Raw genomic sequence first — 19,943 nt, 5'->3', positions numbered from 1 at the left:
TCCTGGGCCTCCCTTAGGTTGACTCAGCCTTAAATAGATGCCGGAGAAAGAAAGCCACCCTGCCGTCCTTTATGGCTGCTCGCGAACAGTACTTGCCTCAACATCATATTCGAGGATATATGGGAGATCTTTGTCTTTGTGTTGTAATACGAAGAAGTGACAGTTTCCCGAACCAGAGCTGTGTTTAAAACACAGACGTCATTGCAAATAAAATCTGTTATGAAGGTATGGAATCTTCACTGCTCCGACATTCGGGAAATAACGGCTGTCCATTTACTACAGTCCCGTGTAACATTGGATATAGTGTTAGGTCCAAAACAAATGACGATGTGACGATAAAACAACGTGGGCTAGAAATGTATTCGGAAATACTCACTCGTGGGTGAGGGCCAGAGTGAGTGAGGATCACGTTTATTTGGCATGAACACTCGTGAAAGCTACTACTACTACAACAACGCAACATCATTCCCGAGACGCACGCGTGATGCAGGGTTACACGTAAGCCGTAGCTATCTGCCTCTTGTGGAAAACGGGGGACCAGGCTTTGTTCACCGTGACGCCATACCGAAGTTACCGTATATGTCATAGGCATCATACATATCAATACTAATGAATGATTACGCTGTACCAAGCCTACGCTGTATCCAGGCCTACGCTGTATCCAAGCCTGCGCTGTATCCAAGCCTGCGCTGTATCCAAGCCTACGCTGTATCCAAGCCGACGGTGTATCCACGCCTACGCTGTATCCAAGTCACCTGCCGAGCTTTCGCCACGCGCCCCCCACTGCGTGCGCCTTTGCGAGTTCGTGTTCTCACGGTCGGCGCGAGTTGAACTGTCGGCAGGTGGAGTGCGCAGCGAAAGCGACACAGCAACAGAATGCGCACACGAGCAGCTGAGCAACACACGCACACACACATGTGAGTTGAACGCACACACACACAACGCGCGTGTTCACAGCCTTGTTGCTCACTTTTCTTGCGTCGCACAAACACTCGAGTGAAGAAAGGTTGAGGATTGGAAAATACGGCCCTCGGCACGTTATGGCTTAGCAACATGAATTAGACGTGATAAAAAACAAGCATTTTCCCGCCAAACATGACAGTTAATGAAGAAGCGTCTTAAACCCATAGCGACATCTATCTGGAGAAAATCATTGTCATACAGTAATGCCCCGACTTACGTCTCCACATTTTTTACGTCGTTTCGCGAATTATGTCGTCACTGCATTATGAACACTACGACCCGATTTGCGTCTCCTCAACCCAAGACTTACGTCGCAGACAGCATCGTTATCCTGCCTGTCTGGTTATCCGTCGCCTCTCAGCCTTCGTCTCCAACCACATTTACCCGTGAATTGATTGACGCCGTTTCAATATTCGTCGTCTCACCATTCCGGAACGCATTCCCGGCGTACTCCGGGGTATTACTGTATTTTCTATTTTATTCTACCTCGCTACAAAACGCAAAGCGACATACAAACACCATCACACCCACGGCTGTCCTTTGCCTGCTTCACCTGATATGAGATTGGCTCACTCAGCCTGTGGCACACTCAACACGGCCCTGACCGCTTCCCGTCTTAACAATGAACATGAATCAAACCCTCGGTGCCACTACCTGCAGGCGATCGGGGTTGGTGGCTGGGGTGGTTGGGAAGAGAATATGACGTTGTGATTGATTCCTATTGAGTGAACAGCAACAACGCCAACAAATACACCACCAACGAAACAAAACTCGAAGCTCGGGATTAATTATGGGGGAGCAACCCGCGGTCAGCAAGCGGGAAAGGCGGGGGGTGCGGTCCAGAATGGAGGAGTGGTGGGACAGCCGTTGGGCGCTTGCACTGGACGTCAGGGCAGCATCTTGACGAGGCTGGAGATGAGCGAGATGACGGTGACGGCCAGGAGGAGGTGAGCCGCGCACAGCGACAGGGATCCGAACGTCGCCACGTCGCAGGACAACTTGAGGAGGCTCCAGAATTCTGTGGGCGCGCTCACTGCCGCAAGATAACTTTTGTTTTCCGATTCGGAGCTTTGATCGTCGGTAAAGTTTTTACTCTCTACGAATGGGCACTCATACTTAAGGGTTTCGTTGGTCACTGTTCTGACGACCTTGCCATCAGAGCATGTTACACCGTCTGGATCGGGGTTGCCTTTGCTCTACATGCACTCGGCTTACGCGTGCGACACGTCACAATGACCGTTTACCCCAGCGCACGTGTGCATCGGCATTACGGTAACTAGTCGTGGTAGAAGTCCAAGTATTCGTGTCGTTATTGTCGTTATGAGTACGGATGTCTCCCGCAACATCTCCTCCTCCTAGCTGGGCTCGGTGTCCGCAGGAATCCCAGATGGAACGGCCTTCAAGTCCTTGTATTGGCAGTTCACTTCCTTCTTAGTTTTGTTGCAGGTGCAGCCTGTGACATCTCCACACGTGTTCCACGAGGCGCTGGCCGGGCGTGACGAGGCCAGGACGATGAGGAGGAGGCTGAGGATGATGTGGGGAGGAGGAAGCGAGGAGCTGAGCAGACCCATGGCGCCCTTCGCGTGATCTCCACCGCACGGCTCGCGGGAGTGGCTGTGGATGCAGAGTGAGGCGGGTTACAATCAGTGATTACTGTCAGTGATTATTGCTATTAGTTATTGATGTCAGTGATTACTATCAGTGATTGATGTCAGTGATTACTATCGGTGATTTATGTCATTGATTGATGTTAGTGATTGAAATGCTACATTAGTGAATATCATGATGAGTGATTACAATCAGTGATTACAATCAGTGATAATTATCGGTCATTACTACCATTAGGGAATAATACAATTCGTTAGCACTATCAGTGATTGCTATCAGTGATTACTACCATGAGTACCATCATTCGTGATGCTCGCTGACGACTCGTATTGGTAATTAATAGCATAAGTGATCAATACCATGAGTGAATAGCATCATTAGTGATTAATATCAGTGATTACTATCAGTTATTGCTATCAGTGATTACTGCCATGAGTGAATACTACCATGAGCAATACCATCATTGGTCATCACGATCAGTGATAATTAGCATTAGTAATTACTAGCATCATTGATGACTTCATCATGAGTGAATATTACCATCGGTGATCACGAATCCGAGATTAAGATCAGTCATTACAATCAGTTGTGGCCGTTAATTAATTAAAGGCACTGGTAATTTATCGCCACCAGCTATTAATATCGGTGATTCGATTCGCCATTAATCTCGGCAATTACGAATATTAAATCGTGATGTAATACTGTATTTAGATTTTTATGAGGCTGCTACTGAGCGGTTGCAGATAAGTGGCTGCTGTCAGTGATTGCTGTCACCGGCGATGAGCGCCCAGTGTGTCTGGCGCTTGTCTGGCGCCTGTCTGGCGCGTGTATGCGTTGCTTGGGCCGTGTCGCTTTACCGCGCTGTTATTTGTTATGTTGGACACGAGGACATTTTGCTTTCGACATCTTATTTTTTAATTTAGATTTATAAAGCGTTTTGGCTCATGGCGCTATGCGTACAGTAGTCCCTCGGTTAACAGTGACATGGGTTAACGGTTTTTCGGTTAAGGTTCGCCTCCCATAGGGACCCCATGGTTTCCACTTAACTTTTAAATGTTGTTCAAACGGTTTACGTTGTGCACGCGAGCGACAATTTTTGGCAATCTGAGCGCTCGAAATTGGGGCTGAGCCATACCCACAGCCAATCAGCGGCATCCATCTATGAGCATTTAGACCTCGACTGGATTTGTTTACATTAGAACGTTTTCTGTTTTGGCAGTGGAAACAGCTCTCTTGCAGACTTCGTAATTTTTTTACTACATTTTTCAACTTATAAGTGAATTCGATTAACAGTCATTTCGGTTTAACAATAGTTTTCGTGGAACGGATTAGAGACGTTAACCGATGGTACTACTGGTAGTTTAAAAAGTGAACGTTACGTGGAAAAAGGCACGCGCAGTAAAACCGGCGTCGCTGGGTCGGGTACCGCATCGTGAGCGCCCGTTCTATGGCCTTAAAAACATAGGAGCACAGAGCTTGGGCAATTGTTTGGAGCGCCGGCTCCTCGCCGCCTGGCTGCTGTTGCCTTCCCGCTCATCTGCGGTTCCTCCTCACGCCTCCGAGTCGTACCTCACTGTCTCTCTACGAGAGCGGGCGAACGAACAAATACTCGTGTGGGGCGTTACAAGTTGACACGATTATTGATGGCTGCAGCAACATTAAAGCTGGGCTGTGTGAACAGCGCCAACATGTGTATTAATGACAACATTCCGTGAGATGGGAGTCCTGATTTGCGCAGTGTGGTCCCACTTTGCCGAGCACCCGGAGTAATTGGCAGTAGTTGAGACACTTGAGCAGCGGTGAGACACGTGAGCGGTGGTTGAGACACGTCAGCAGGGGTTAGACACGTGAGACACGTGAGCAGTGGTGAGACATGTGAGCAGGGGTTAGACACGTGAGCCCCGTAATAGTTATGGTAGGGGCCTGTTTGACCATACTTGACCACGCCAGTCAACACGGGTTGGTGGACATGAGGATCTTGGGAACGATTCACCGATGTTAGTCGTGGCCGGGAATCGACATGGGGTCGCTCAGGATCGTGACGCAGTGCACTAACCACTGCGTACTCGCTCCCCCTAACGTAGGTTGATGGCAATGACCTGCAGAGAGTTACAATGAAGACTTCTGGAAAACACGGAGTGCATGGCTACGGGACCGTGTCCTGAGTTACCGCGCCTCGCTAAGCCACTTAGAGTATTTTTTTACACGTGCGGCTCTCAGCTTCAACTGGTGCACGCAGAGGTGTGCAGCATTGCAAGTGCTCTCAGCCTTGTTACAGACCACCAGCTCAAATCAACTCACCGCACGTTCTGTGGCCGTTTTGTCTATGGTAAGACCGCCGACTTAACGAGCTGAGGAGACAATGTCGCCGTGCTAACAGGCGGCAGTGAAACAGAGGCACAGCTGTGGATCAATTTCGTCCTCAGTAGGACTCATCGGTACGGCACGGCAAATCAGCGTTCGCTGCTGCCACCTGCCTCTGGAAGCCCCGAGTGACCCCTCGCCTAAAGGCAACGTTCATTCAAATCTGTAATTGACGACGTAGATCTGATGGAAGAAACTTCTGCGTAGCACTGCAGGAAAATGTTCATACACTCAATAAGTCAGGGCAGGATGCAGGACTGAGGATTAACGTGGGAAAGATAAAGACAATGGTGTTCGGAAGGGAGAACGTTGATAAAGAAGGAATACGTAATGGAAGGTAGCAAGATTGTGAATGTAAAGGAATTTGTAGACTTGGGAAGTCTACTGACATGGGACGACTCCACGACAGACATAAGAGAGACGTTCGCAAAGGCAAAATGAGTCATGGCAGGATTCAAAAACATGGAAAAGCAAGGAAATCAGCTACAAAACCAAACTGAATATCTTAAGAACATGCTTGTTCAGAACAGATGTGTATGCCTGCGAGGCTTGGACATTAAAAAGAATAACGCAGATAAGATATTAGCACTAGAAATGTATTGCTACAGAAGGATACTGCTGAATCTCAGCTGGGCCCAAAAAGCGACCAACATAGACGGAAGAGTAAGGTCGCACATAGAAGAAGACGACCTGATGATGATGATATTGATGCAGGCATTGATTAGAAGGAAACTGGAACTGTTTTGACACATATGTAGGATGTAAAACAACAGCAAAATAAAAAATGGATTGTGTGAAATAATGAAGAAACCAGAAAGAGACGAAGACCTAACAGAAAATGGCTTGACGTCCACATAAGAGATTCGTGCCAGAAAGATGTGGCCACTACTTGAGCAAATTGGCACAAGACAGAGGAAAGTGGAAACAAATAACAAAATGTGCAGTGGACACCTACGGGCTATCTGCCCATGGGTCGCGGTGATGATGAGCGGACGAGAAACCTCACCACAAAATAAGCTCGTGGTTGATGATGATTTTATCTTGTTGGGTCAGATCGTGTCGGTATAATGGCATTATTCCTTTGACACCAACCGCTACATCACTCGATAGAACCAATTAAATAGAGTTGTCACGTCATGCAAAAAAATATTCCAATAGGCTTGGTTTATCAATAAAATCCGGAGCATGAGGCGGAGGAGAATGAGTGTTGAAAATCCCAAGTAGTATTTTTTTTATTTACACGACGTTTTGCTGGAGATAATATCCAACATCACCGAGCATCAATACCCGCACGACGATCTACCCCAGGGGGATCGGCAAGAAAAATAACAAGAAGAGCCAAATTTGTATTTTTTTTTTTTAACAAAAAAACTAAATATTCAAAGAGCCGCAATGCAATGTGAATAACGTCACGGAGCAGCCCTTTAAAGAGCCACATGCGGCTCCGGAACCTCAGGTTGCCGACCCCTGGTCTGACCCAACAAAGAAGTGAAGTAATATCCCGATTTACGTCTGGCCCCTTTTACGTCATTTGGCAAACACGTCGTCACTTTATTCTAAACACCCGCTACCCGATATACGTCGGCTCAGCCCCCACACGCTTACGTCACTGACAGCATCGTCGTCCGTCCTGTATCATTATCCGTCGCCTCTCAGCCTTCACATCCACCACCCACTACTACTACCACCCTGTATATCGCTTTTATTGACGTCGTTTCAATATTCGTCGTCGCAACTTTTAGGAACGCATCCCCCCACGACGTAAACCGGGGAGGGGGGGGTCTTACTGTAATTGTGAATTTGAGTACAGTCCGTTCTCCTATAACGCTGCGTGTTTTTACAACTCGAATTGGCGAGAACGCGATGAGCGTATTAGATAACACATTTTTTTACAATGTAGACGTGAAATCGATATAACGCAATCGAGCGAACGAAACTACGTCGCTCGAGTAGGAATAAGTGGTCGTACGGCTGCCTCGGCGTAGCATCACCACGCAAAGCGTTGTGATGCTTCTGGATGCTACCCACACGCAACCTCAGTCTATGTTCTGCCTGTGTTACGCATATCACGTGTTATCGCGGACTGTGTTTTAACACCTATACTATATCTTATTTATTATAACGCGATATTTCTATGGCGCGGTGTTCTTCAGGAATGCAACTACCACCACGTTGTAGGAGAACAGACGCAGCAGTCGCGAATCACGCACACCCCAGTCGCGAATCACGCACTCACCAGTCGCAAATTACGCACACAGCAGTCGCGAAGCCTCTGACAATCCTCTCTCTTCACGGTGCCCGCGTTGTCGTTTGAACGGAGAGTGCGCGTGCCCGACTGCCGTTCCCGCCGAGTGGGGAGCGGCGGTACGAGCGATGGGGGGTGGCGATAGCGGTGACTCAATCTCACACGCACACTCTCACACACACAAACACCAGCACGCAATCTCACACAAACACTCTCACACACACAAACACCAGCACGCAATCTCACGCGCACACTCAATCTCAACGCGCGCACAGCCTAACCGCAGCAGCCTCGCTCCCGCGATCGCAATCGCACACACAAAATCCATCACAGCCTCAAGTAGGTACACAAACAATACAAAAATCCCACATATAGTCTTAACAAACTATTGGGGCAAGTGCTGTTAGCGAGCACCTATAAAGGCCCGAAAGGTACACGAGGGGGTGGGTGGCCAGCACCACATACATACACATACATCCTCACGCCTCCCACACACGGCGCGAAAGACGTTCAACATACATACATTAGCACGATTGGCTACGTACGGTGCGAAAGAATTTAAACATACATTAGCACGGTTGACTACGTACGGTGTGAAAGACGTTCAACATACAGCACGGTTGGCTACGTACGGTACGAAAGAAGTTAAACCAACATATCATCATTAGCAAGTCTCCGCGCGTCACGCACGCGCGATTCCCATCTCGCGGGGCCGCGGCAGCGTACGCGCGCCACTTGGGCACGCCACTGCGTGGGCACCGCTCGCGCGATCCCTTCGTGGAAAGTTCCGATGGCGTTGGACTGTCGGGATCGGAGCCGATGCGTCAAGCCGGCGGACGCACGCCGTGCGAGCGCACTCACACCACTGGAAAAGTGTTCCCCGCTGCGTCATCGTCTCGAGCGATCATCTGATTTCTCCGTGATGCGATCTCTGTTGCTAGATTGTTTATAGGGGGTCGTGTACTTCCAAAGAGAGGCCCTTGACGAATATCGATTGTTTTTTATTGAAAAAAAGTATGACTCCTGGGTCGTAGAGTATCTAATGGGACTTTTTTGCCAGCAGCAATAATGATGTAAAAATAAGATTAGGTTTAACCCTTCTGGCAAATGATCAGAGCATTTTTGTTTGCATGCAGATTTGATGCCTTGCAAAAAATCACATAGTATTTTTTTTAAGTTTAGCTGACTGGCTTGCTTGGTCGGACGGACGGACATCAAACGTCCAAATGACGTGTCCGGAGTTGGGTTAAAAAAAAAACATCCCCAGATGCAAACTGTTATCGAGCTAGGTTGATAAATAAATAATATTCCTTTTGAATACATAAACCGTCGTGTTGGGGTATATTGAAACTGTGAAGTGAAGCAATCAACCGTGTCTCTGCCACACAGCGGGCAAATGCAGATGGTGCCGCGGTGGCTAGAAGATGTTAACTCCATCGCCTGGTATACAAGAGGTCGTGGGTTCGATTCCGACTCTGATGCCGGCTGTATATTTAGAGTTTGCGTGTATCTTTCTCTCTTCCCATGGTCACGTGATTTTTTTCTCCGGGTCCTCTGGGTTTTTTCTCCACATTTAGAATCAACGTGCGTTCAGAATGATTTGGCTGCTATACATTTCCACATGATAAGCCACTTCATTGAGCTATTGAAAAAGAGCTGCAGTATCTAGCTCAATGGGCCCTACCTGGTAAAATAGAAAAATAAGTAAAATAAATAGAAGCGATCAGTCGGCTTTGACACGAGTGAGGCGAGGTGCCCATGAGGCTCGCCCACATGTGATCGTCGCGCCACGCGTAGAACCGCTTAATTGGGGGTAAGTGAGGACTCCAAATGAGGAGGGAGATATAGGGGAGTGTGCGGAGCAACACGGGGAGTTGGTTGGTTGGTGCTCAAGGGATGAAAAACACAAGAGTCGGGGAGAAGATGCCTGGGACCTCACCCTCCTCACCTCGTCCTCCCCAGCAGTGTTGGCTAATCCCTTGCTGGGGGCATGGACGAGGGTGGAGGTGTGAGGGAAGCAGGAGAGAGTTACTGGAGTATTGAGTGAGAGAGTTAGCGGAGTATTGAGTGAGTGAGAGAGTTAGCGGAGTATTGAGTGAGTGAGAGTAAGCGGAGTATAGAGTGAGAGAGACAGCAGAGTATAGGGAGTTCGGAACAAGGGTGTGTGTGTTAGTGAGGAGCATCTACACTGGATGAGAGGTAAATAAAGTGACACAGGAGAAAGCTACAAGTGTCCGTGTGAGTACATCACTACATATGTATCTCTGTTGAGTAGTGTATATGGTTATTTGTGTGAGTTTTTGGGTCTCTATGTGAAAGTATGGGTCTTTCTGCGCATTTATGTCTCGATGTGAGTCTATATATGAGTATGTAGGTCTCTATCAGCCATTGGTAACCAGGTTGAGACCATAAACTCACGACAGTAAACTCACGACAGTGGCTTAAACCTGGATTCGAACCCAGGGTCTCAGTGGTGCTGGCCCAGCGGCTCTGACCTCTGAGCCACCAAAAAATTCCATTGGCAATGGGAAAAGGTCGCACGTGGAGAGGCACTGTCTGGTCTCTTGTCCCAGGGAGAGGCTCTGTCTTGTCTCTTGTCCGAGGGAGAGGTGCGCTACAAAAAGCAAATTAAAGGTATAAAGCCAGGGGCGTCAAAAAATCCGGAACCAAGGTTTGCAAAAATAATGTGGTGAGAAACTAAACGTGAGAATAATTTGACAGTGGAAAATACCCACGCACGCATATAAACTTATGTAAACTATTAAAAATATATCAGATAGGGGAGAAGGTGGTGATGAGAAGGAAACTGGCACGATTTTGACACATATGTATTAGAAGGATGGACAACACAGAAAAATTCAAGGTGTGTTGTTGTTTGGAAAAATGGAAGGAACCCGAAAGAAAGGAAGAACCTAACAGAGAATGGCTTGAGGAAGACATAAGAGATTGATTGGTGCCAGAAAGATGTGCGCACAACTTCAGCGTATTGGCACTACAAAACAGGAAAGTGGAAACAAATGACAAAATGTGCAGTGGACACCTACTACTATGGGCTATCTGTCCATGGATCGTGACGATGATGATGACGACGAGAAGGCGATAATCTTCGTGTTAAAATGTATTATTCACAATCTGTTGCTGGCCTTTGGGCCCTGTGCTCGGCAAGTGAGGTAAACAAAGTCAAACGCGGTGAATGAGAGAGGGGTTCGCTCCAGTTGCCTGGCACACGCACGGGGCCACGGTCATTCATTACACGTGGACATGGGGGCGCGCGTTTATCAAGTAGAGGATTATATACATAGATTATATATGTGTGTATGTACGTGTGATCAAAAAGATAATTATATATGGAGCTATATATATGTGTGTAATCAAGTAGATAATTATATATTTAGATAATATATATGTGTGTGTGATCAAGTATATAATTGTATATGTAGATAGATATGCGTGTGTGATCAAGTATATAATTATATATGTAGCTAGACATGTATATACATACTGCATGGAGAGCAGTATGTATGCGCTGCGCTATGAACCACGCGACCCGAGTTCGATTCCCGCTCATAGTCAACACCAGTAACGATTATCTGAACCGGTTCTGGGCCTCCCCTTGTTTGGTTTAGTTATACATTGAATACCTGGTCCAGTGTGTAAACATCACCACCTGGGAGTCATGGTGCTGTCTACCCATCCCTTTGTGTGCTGTGCCGGCCTTCATAGGTGCTCGCTAACAGCACTTGCCCCAAAAGTCTGTTTAGGCTATATGGTGGGTCTTTGCTTTTTCTATTTGTGTGTGTATGTGTTGCAGCGAAACGTGAAGATATTGAAGACTTAATTTTGTTGCTCTTAACATTATCCAATCTATAGCGTCATTTACGCCAGCGAATTAACTATAGGAAAATTACAAATGTGTTTACATGATGATATCCAGTGCCGTGTATGTGGTATTTTCATTCATACGTGTAAACTATCATAGCGTGTTTGCCCGTGTTAAGTGCTCTGTGTTAAGTTTACTATGTTTAGCTTTAGATTTATTTTGGCCCAGGTAAAACCCATTGGTAAGTAATTGCTCATTTTCTATGGGGACCTGGATAAAAATAACTGGTTACAGCAAAACACACGTGATAATTACGTGTTAAGTCCTCTATGTGTGAAGTTATATGTGTGTTAAGTCATCTATGTGTTAAGAGATCTAAGTGTTGCATCCCACTGGGATGTTTGCACACAGCGTTGGTGTACGGTGTTTTTTCTGCAATATTTTGCTGTCTTTTCTTGGATTTTCTGTTTGCACTTAGTCACATATTCACTTTAAGATGTTTTTTTGTTCATGTTTTTGTTTTTTGTTTGTTGCGGTTGCACCCGATTCAAGAGCCGAATGGCTCACAGGGCTATGCCTAATAAATTAACTTGAACTAATTAAGCGATCTATTTATTAAATGCTCGGTATTTTATGGGTGATAACGTGGACCAGCGGTAGCACGTTCGCCCACCGCTTCTTGTTATTGCATACGGTTCCATTGCAGCGGCCGCCCTGGTTAATACTGCTTGGTGTAATAACCGTATAAGTGCCACATGCCATGTGCTTATCAGTGTGACGTTAGAGATTCCATGGCGTCATTTGTAAGATTAGGGCAAATGTGCCAAATTTAATAACAATATTACTGCAAATAACTCAATCGGTTTAAAAAAAATTGCAATCATCGTCCCTCTCATATGAAAACTTGCAAGGACCCTCATGAAAAGTAGCTTTGAGACTCATTGAGGCTTTCCTGTGTAAACAAACAGAATAATAATATTATATTATTAACATATGTAAGTGTTCTGTTACTTGCATTATCTTCTTCTTGGTTCTTTCGGTAAAGTCACGTAGAAGGGAAATAATAAATAAATAACGTTTTTATATATATATTACGGGGTAGACCCGTGTGATGTAAGGGAAAAAAGTTTAGCTTGAAGCATATTATATTTTTTGCGACGTAGAATTGTAATGTATTACTTACTGTTAGTAGCTCAGCTTATTGGAGAGTATATTTAGTATACTGATGATACTATGTAGTTTATACTTTAGGTTTTTACGTGGTGTTTAGTTACTGCAGCTACATACTATTAACATTCCTTCCCTTTATTAATGCTACCCCTATCCTCTCCCTTTGATGCTGCTAATCCTGCATAATGCACGGGCATACTTTGACTTTGAAACCCCCCCGCCCACCTCCTACGCATTTCACAAGTAGTGACTAATCCCATATCTGCATTTCCCATAAATATGCTAAATTCCTCTTGATATTCAAATTATTTTGTCAAGGCGCTCTTCCCCCTCCAACCCAGCTTAAATATACGCTCCAAGCCTGGGGTGTTTCATTCAGACGCTGTTTTCCCGACAGACCTGTTCTTCACCTGAGGACGGCTGCTTGCGTTGTGGCCGAAACGTCGTGAGAATCATTTTATTATGATCTATTTTTATTATTTTATTATTTCCCTTCTACGTGACTTTACCGAAAGAACCAAGAAGATGAATCCCTGCAGTCACGAAAGCTTTAAATCGAAATTTGAATTATCTTTGTACGGTTCGCCTTTTGGCGTTCTCTGGTCTAACACTGGCGAGACGAGGCAATAAATAAGGCTGTCTCTCGTGTAGTTTCAAAGACGATACATATATTATCAGAGCCTGCTCCATTGCATGTTTTTCCACAAGTATGTGTGGTTCATACAGACACGACGCCATTTTATATTTGGTGTTTGTACATTTCAACGCTGCCTGTTTTATTGCCAGAAAGGGTAAAACCTATTATAGATTTTCACCATTAATATTCACGTGAAAACCCATGCGCGTGTCTACACAGATGATCGAGGAAATGACATTTACAGCAACCCGGTCTGCGGTCGGTACGCGTACTACTCCATCGGAGATGGCAAGACCCAGTGGATTTCCCAGGATAATCGCACACATGAAAGCTCGTATATATAATAATATACACTTTTATAAAATAGCGCCTCAATGGAACCGCACCTCAAGTCGCTTCAACAGAGGGGACACGAGAAGCGATGAGCGAGCTCGATGCGGCTAGGAAAACAAGTGGTGGTGTTTAGGCTCGACTAGGTTCGAGTTCCTTTGGACTAGATAAAGACGTTGTTCGTGAATAGTTTTAATAAGATTCTGTGTATATGAGGACACCTCCTGATTTAGAATCAACGCGCGTCTAGAGAATTTGGCTTTTGTAAGTTTTCAGGCGATAAGCCACTTCGTTGAGCTATCATTTTTAAAAGCCAGGTCGCTTCTGAAAAAAATATCTATAGAGCTCAGTGGGCCTTGCCTGATAAAATAAAAACAAATTGTTGAGTTTAGTTTGTGAGTGGTGAGCACAAGACGCTCGAGGCGTGGCTGGCTGGGTGAAGCTGGGTCTCACGACAGTGCTGCTGCTCAAGGTAAACAGTTTATATTACGTTGCAATAAAAAACAAACTCGAGATTTTAAATAATGAAAGATGCCCCCTCAGAAGAGCCCAATTAAACATTATCCATGGCTATTACTTAAATAACCAAAGAGTTACAGGAGGAGGGAAGATAATTTCAGACTCCGAGGAGCAAAAGGCGAGAAGGAGCGACCTCTTCCCGTGCAACGAATGTTGACTGTGGGCGGATTTGTAAGAAGGAGCCGAGACAACAGCGTGCCAGAGAGTGGAGTGACATGAGAGGGGAGAGGTAGGAGAATAAAGTGAGATGAGAAGGGACAGTTAGAAAAGTGTGTGGAGGGGAGTGGATTGAGATGAGAGGGGAGGGGTAGGCAAGTGTGTGGAGGGGAGTAGAGTGAGATGAGACGGGAGAGGTAGGAGAGTGCGTGGAGGGGAGTGAAGTGAGGTGAGAGGGGAGCGGTAGGAGAGCGTGTGGAGTAGAGTGGAGTGAGCCGAGAAGGGAGAGGTAGGATATTGTGTGGAGGAGAGTGGAGTGAAATGAGAGGGAAGAGACAGGAGAGTATGTGGAGGAGAGTGCAGTGAGATGAGATGGGAGAGGTAGGAGATGGTGTGGAGGGGAATGAAGTGAGATGAGAGGTAGGAAAGTGCATGGGGGAGAGTGGTGTGAGAGAAGACGGCAGAGGCAGGATAGTGCCTGAAGGGGAGTGGGGTGAGATGAGAGGGGAGAGTTAGGAGAGTGTGTGGAGGGGAGCTGAGTGAGATGAGAGGGGAGAGGTGGGAGAATGTGTGGAGGGGAGTGGAGTGAGATAAGAACTAGGAGAGTATGTGGAGGGGAGTGCAGTGAGATGATAGGTAGGAGAGTGTGTGGAGGAGGGTGGAGTGAGATGGATGAGAAGGGAGAGGCAGGAGAGCGTGTGGAGGACAGTGGAGTGAGATAAGAGGGGAGAGGTGGATAAGTGTGTGGAGGAGAGTGGAGTGAGATTGAGAGGTAATACAGTGTTTTAAGGAGAATGAAGCGAGATGAGACTGGAGAGGTAGGAGAGTGCATGGGGGAGAGTGGAGTGAGAGGAGAGAGGTCACGTGAACAATTTCTTCCAATTTTCATATCTAACAGAGACAAATGTACGTACAAACATTGTCAATATTATGAATAGTATTTTCCCCACGAAAGCTTCTTTGAGTCTAGTGACTCGTTTTCAAGAGGGTCCTGCCACGTTTTCGCGTAGAGGGAGCCGATACTGCCACGTTTAAAATTCCGAATGAGTCATTTGCGGTGTAATTTGTCAAATGTCGCCAATCTTTTAACCGTAAAGTCGGGTTGACGTCACGGAACTTTTTTACGCCAACGGTGAAGCAGGCGTAGCGTCGTAATCGTCGTAGTTTAAACATCCGCAGTATTAACCAGGGTGGCCGCTGGAGCCGATACGCGAAGCTCTGCAACGAGCAGCGAACGCGCCACCGCTGGGCCCGCGTGCCTGCCTCGACGTGTGCACAGTGAACGCGTTTTTTTGCGATGCACGCACGACGTTCGCACATCACGATTAGGCCGCAACGTCCACAAGGACGCAGAGCTGCGGACGGCAATGTCTAGCACACACATCAACCAGCAGGCCTGCTGGCAGCGCATCATTCCGGCAGAGGAGGCGAATTCTCCACTTATTTTTTGCGCTTCTTACATAGTTTGCTCTCCTGTAACGCCGCGCGTAGCTTTCATAACGCGAATTGAATATAATGCGATGAATGTATTTGGGAACATGTGGTTTTTTTTATATATATAACGCGGATGCGAATTGGATATAACGCGATCGAGTGAACGGAACTAATTCGCAGCGCGAGTAGGAATAAGCGGTCGTACGGCTGTCTTGGCGTAAAATCACCACACAAAGCGTTGGGATGCTGCTGGATGCTTCGAGATACTACCCACGCGCAACCTCAGTCTTTGTTCAGCCTGCGTACGCATCTCACTTGTTATCGCGGACTGCGCTTTATCCAGTATATTATATATTATTTATTTTAACGCGATTTTTCCATAACGCGGTGTTCTTCAGCAACGCAACTACGAATGCGTCATATGAGAACAGGCTTTACGGTCTACACCAACGCCAATGCCTTCGGTGCGCCACGGGTAACGGTGATACGCTTCATGGAATAGCTATAGATAACGTAAGACTAGCACGGTTGGCTATGTACAGTGCTAAAGAAGTTAAACTTACATTCAAAACGCGGAGTTACAGGTAACGCAGTCGGCATCCGTTTGTTTTTCTGTTGGTCACTCAAGTGGAATTAACAAAGCAATGAGAGAGAGAGAGAGAGGAATGTGAACAATAGAACCTTGTAGCGAAGATAGGCGACCTCCAGCAGCAACAGAAACGGCGGCGTGGCGCGCAGATAGTTCACTGCTCGAGTCTGCGTGCCCCTGCCGCCGCCGATTTATATTCGCGCTGCTGTTGTTGTCGTCGTACAAGCAACGCCCCCACAGGTGATACAATCTGAGCAGCGACAACATCACCCACCCACAGGTGATACAATCTGAGCAGCGACACCACCACCCACCCATAGGTGATACAATCTGAGCAGCGACACCACCACCCACCCACAGGTGACACAAATCTGAGCAGCTCACGGGCCAACCGCGGACTGATATCGACAGGGGGGCGACTGCGCGCCGCGCGATAGAACGGCCACCCGGTCTTTCCCGGTCTCTCCACGGGGCCAGAGTAATGAGTCGACACTCCAAAGCAAACAATCCGCCTTCTTCACACGCAGACGGCTTCTCTCCTCGCTCATCATGGCAGCAGCGATGCGTCCAGGGGCCGGATGCCAATGTCGAGGTCTGGCGCTCGCCACAAGAGGCGCATCCGGAGAGAGAGCTGGCGTAGTTTTGATATTCCTCCTGCGTTGAACGAGCAAGGTGGTCTACTATATGGTCCGTAGTTTAGTTTGGGGTTACGTGGCCACAATCGGCCTCTTGATGTTCTGTTGCAGTTGATGGTTAACCCATCAGAGACTACGACGAAGAGAGATTTGAATTCCAGGAGTAGGTACGATGCTCATGTCCCGGACATTTCTTTTGTTTGCTAAATCTAGATTGAAAATCCATTTATTTATAACTTCCTTTGGCGTTTAGTTTGTTGTCCCCCCCCCCGCACCTCCGAAAAGCTCGGTTGACGACGTAGGTTGCGAAAAAAGTTCAACATCCTTCCGAATGAGGCACTTATTATGGACGTCCGTGTTGTTATAATCTCTTCGCCAGCGTTTTTATAGCTATGGGTGAGATTCTCTGCGTAAATAATCAATGTCGTTGTTATACAGAGCCACGCCTTGCTTGCAGCAATGCAGGTGAACTGCCAGATGTTTACAAAGAGGCAAGGGGCCCTCTCTGTTAGATTGTGAAACTGTTGAAAACAAGTGAATGTATATATAATCTTTATATTTAGTTATATGATACCTTCCACAACCGTGCAAAGACAACGATCTCCCGTATAGCTTCCACAGACTGTAGGGGAAAGTGCTGTTAGCGAGCATCGATGAAGGCGGGCACGGCACATGAGGGTGTGGGTGGCCAACACCACGCCCAGCCGCCTTTGTCTCTCTCCCCAATGGTGATGTTTACACACCGCACCGAGGTACGACCGAGGAGAGGGCCAGGGTCGGTTCGGATAATCGTCACCTGATGTTGGTGGTAGTGACCGGAATCTAACTCAGGTCACCGGGTTCGTAGCACAGCGTAGCGCTAACCGCTGTGTTTACTAAAAAGGGAATGTTTGTCATCGACTTTTTTATTTATTTAAAACGAGGAATTAAGATAATCTGACGACAGGGAATGAAGCCGATTCTTCCTTCGCACTGTTCTACTTTGGAATCCCCTCCCGACATCTCTCCTCCCAAGCTCTTATCATAATACAGTCATAATTAACCTCCCTCTGTCAATGTAAGCTACCTGTTAACTCGCAACTATTACAACGCTCATCGTGCCATTTGTTGCAAGTGTACGTTTAACTTCTTTCGCACCGTACGTATCCAACCGTGCTAATCGGAGGTATACGTGTCCTTGTCTAAGTATTACTGCAATATTCGCCCTAACCCGATGTTGATGTTTATGAAACTAAAACTTTACTGAGTGGATTTTAGAAGAAGTGAATCTTAGCTGACGGTTGTTATTATTAACATCATGATTGCGCACTGCTATGATTTCTATTTGGTTGTTTGTTTGCTCCTATTTATCTTTGCTTCCTTGACGTATTTGTTTTTACGTTTTTACTTTCGTAATTTTTGTGACTCAGGCGAATGAGTACCCAATCCTTGTTTCTTGAATTCTCGCCTTGTGAAACGAAACCCACATTCAACTACATTACATTATCCATAATAGAGGTTTTTTGGCGTAAGAAGGCGTAAATATAAATATGTCGTTAAACCCCGCCACCACCAGAAATAGCCAATTAGTAAGGTGTGTTACGTAAACAAAACAGCCAGAATTGTGGCTGTTTTTGTTGTAATTACCGGTGAAACATCGTACTCGATTTGTAAATGTTATGGGTTTACTCTCCAACACACCGGTTAGTGCTGAACTAGTAACTAATTGGCAGGTTTCGTTTACGTAACAGGCCTTACTAATTGACTGTGTCGGGTGGTGGCTGGTTTAACGACACATTCACATGTACGCAATCTAATCCAAAAAAAAACGATATTATGGTAAAAAAGCTGTTTGCAGAGAACGGGGCCGTCTGTCTCACTCATTCTTCCCTTGCTCACACCATAACCCCCCCCCCCCTTAATCTGCCCCTCACAACCACCACCACAATGACTGTTCCCTCTTCATATTCTCAGTATATGGCTATTACTCATTAACCCCATTTATTCAAATCAATTCATCATCATTTACTGTCATCAATTTCGCTTTCATCGAGTTCACGCATCATCACAGATTCGCCCCCATTGCTTCCTCTCGTCTATTTTAATCACCTCATCTCCCTCATTAACATTCATACACGCCTCGATTAAGGCGCTATATGAATTACGTTAAGATGACAGGGAGAGGAGAATTGAAACGGCTGATCTACTGGCGCCGGCAAAGCCAAGCGTCGCTTGCCCGTGAGAGCTTCCATCGGCAAGGCGCCCGTGGGGATGCATTGCGCATTCCCGCCTCTAGGGCTATTCACGGCCGGGATGGTTGGAGTGGGTGGTCTCCCCTGCGTTACCGATAACAACAACAACAGGGAATACAAAGTTTCCCCGACTAACCATCAGCAGGCTAAATTTCGATTTAAAGCTTTCGTGACTGCAGGGATTCATCTTCTTGGTTCTTTCGGTAAAGTCACGTAGAAGGGAAGTAATAAAATAATAAAAATAAAACATAATAAAACAATTCTCACGACGTTTCGGCCACAACGCAAGCAGCCGTCCTCAGGCGAAGAATGAGAACATTATCAAGCTAGGAGCTTATATAGGTGTAGCGAGGAGGAGCGCCTTAACAAAAGAATGTGCATATGAAGAGGAATTTAGCATACCAATGGGCAATGAGTAGGAGGTGGGCGGAGGGGTTTCAAAGTCCCATTATGCCCATGCATTATGCAGGATCAACAGCACCACGGGGGGGCGCAAGGAACAGCGTTAATAAAGGAAAGGAATGTTAATGATATGTAGCTGCATTTACCAAACAACCACGTAGAAAACCAAAGTAAAAACTACATAAAAAACTAAAATATAAACTGATACTTACTATACTCTACAATAAGCTGAGTTACTAACAACAAATAATAAATTACAATTCTACGTCGTAAGAAGTATATAATATACTTCCATCTAAACTTTATTCTCTTAGCATATACAGTACTATATACTGCCATAGATAAACCCAACATTAAATTATATACTGTATTGCTGTAAACCACCCTATACTTTATACATTTTAATATAACACTATGTATTATTCAACTCACCCTAATGTGTATCGAAATGGTTTATTACGTCCTTCCAATGATTGCTAAGCCTGAATCCATCTTCTCGGTTAAAATTGTCTCTGTGTTTGTATATGTGGATCGCCTCATGAACGAATCTCTCATGATAGCCAGATGGCTTGCAGAGAACCTCCGTCTTGGAGAAGTCAATGTCATGTGAGCCCACTGAGTTGTAACAGTGGTCTGCCACGGCTGAGGTGTTTGTCCTACCGTGTTTTAGATCAGCTTTATGTTCACGAATGCGGTCTGAGACGTGTCGTTTGGTTTCCCCAATGTAACTGCTACCACAGAAGCAACTTAGTTTGTAGACGCCAGGGTACTGTATGTGATTCCAGACATACAGTACCCTGGCGTCTACAAACTAAGTTGCCTCTGTGGTAGCAGTTACAT

The 19,943-nt window shown here is 46.2% G+C and overlaps 1 long non-coding RNA gene across 1 annotated transcript; it reads right to left on the bottom strand.

The window, feature by feature from the left end:
- Positions 1-357: 357 nt before the first annotated feature.
- LOC144735927 (uncharacterized) lies at positions 358-9,606 on the bottom strand. Its single transcript, XR_013588700.1, has 2 exons — positions 7,172-9,606; positions 358-2,577 (listed from the first exon to the last, which is right to left on the bottom strand). It is a non-coding gene; the product is annotated as an uncharacterized LOC144735927 (long non-coding RNA).
- Positions 9,607-19,943: the final 10,337 nt, after the last annotated feature.

This window comes from Lampetra planeri, chromosome 58 (genome assembly GCF_965212315.1).
Source record: "Lampetra planeri chromosome 58, kcLamPlan1.2.h2, whole genome shotgun sequence".
In the NCBI taxonomy this organism is placed as follows: Eukaryota; Metazoa; Chordata; class Hyperoartia; order Petromyzontiformes; family Petromyzontidae; genus Lampetra; species Lampetra planeri.
Note: the sequence above shows the minus strand (reverse complement) of the source record. Positions and strands in the feature narration are given on the sequence as shown.